Genomic DNA, 603 nt, shown 5'->3' on the forward strand with positions numbered 1-603 from the left:
ACACCTCTGCTAGGAGATAAAGCGCTATTGGCGATAGCACTGGACCGAGACGGTCAACGTGCTAGAGATTGGAATGCCCGAGTTGGTAGACACCAACGGTGTACTGGACAGGAGTCCCAAGCGTGGCTTGCGTGCTAATCGTGGAGTGGCACGCTACCCACTGAAGGCTGCTCAAGTTTCGGAGCTGTCGCTGCATGTCATGCGTGACACGGTCGGCCAAAAGCCGAGGCATCGAGGGCGGGGCCCCCGTGATGCACGTGGAGTGGCTTGTAAACCACTGAGCGCTGCTCGAGTATCAAAGCAGTCGCTGCATGTTATGCGTGACATGGTCGGTCAGAGTCCGAGGCATCTTGGGCACGGCCCTTCAGATGCGCGTGGAGTGGCACGTAAGCCACTGAGCACTACTCTCGTTGCGAAGCATTCGCTGCATGGCATTGATGGCGTGGTCGGTTAGAGTCCTAGGCATCTTGGGAACGGCTCTTCATATGTGCGTGGAGTGGCACGTTATCCACTGGACGAAGACTGCAGGGGAGCAGTTCTTCGTGGGATGTTGTAGATAACATCGGAGCTCCAAAGGAGCGGAAAGTGAGGGTGACACCGGAC

This window comes from Plasmopara halstedii (assembly GCF_900000015.1).
Source record: "Plasmopara halstedii genome assembly, contig: Scaffold_671, whole genome shotgun sequence".
Lineage (NCBI taxonomy): Eukaryota > Oomycota > Peronosporomycetes > Peronosporales > Peronosporaceae > Plasmopara > Plasmopara halstedii.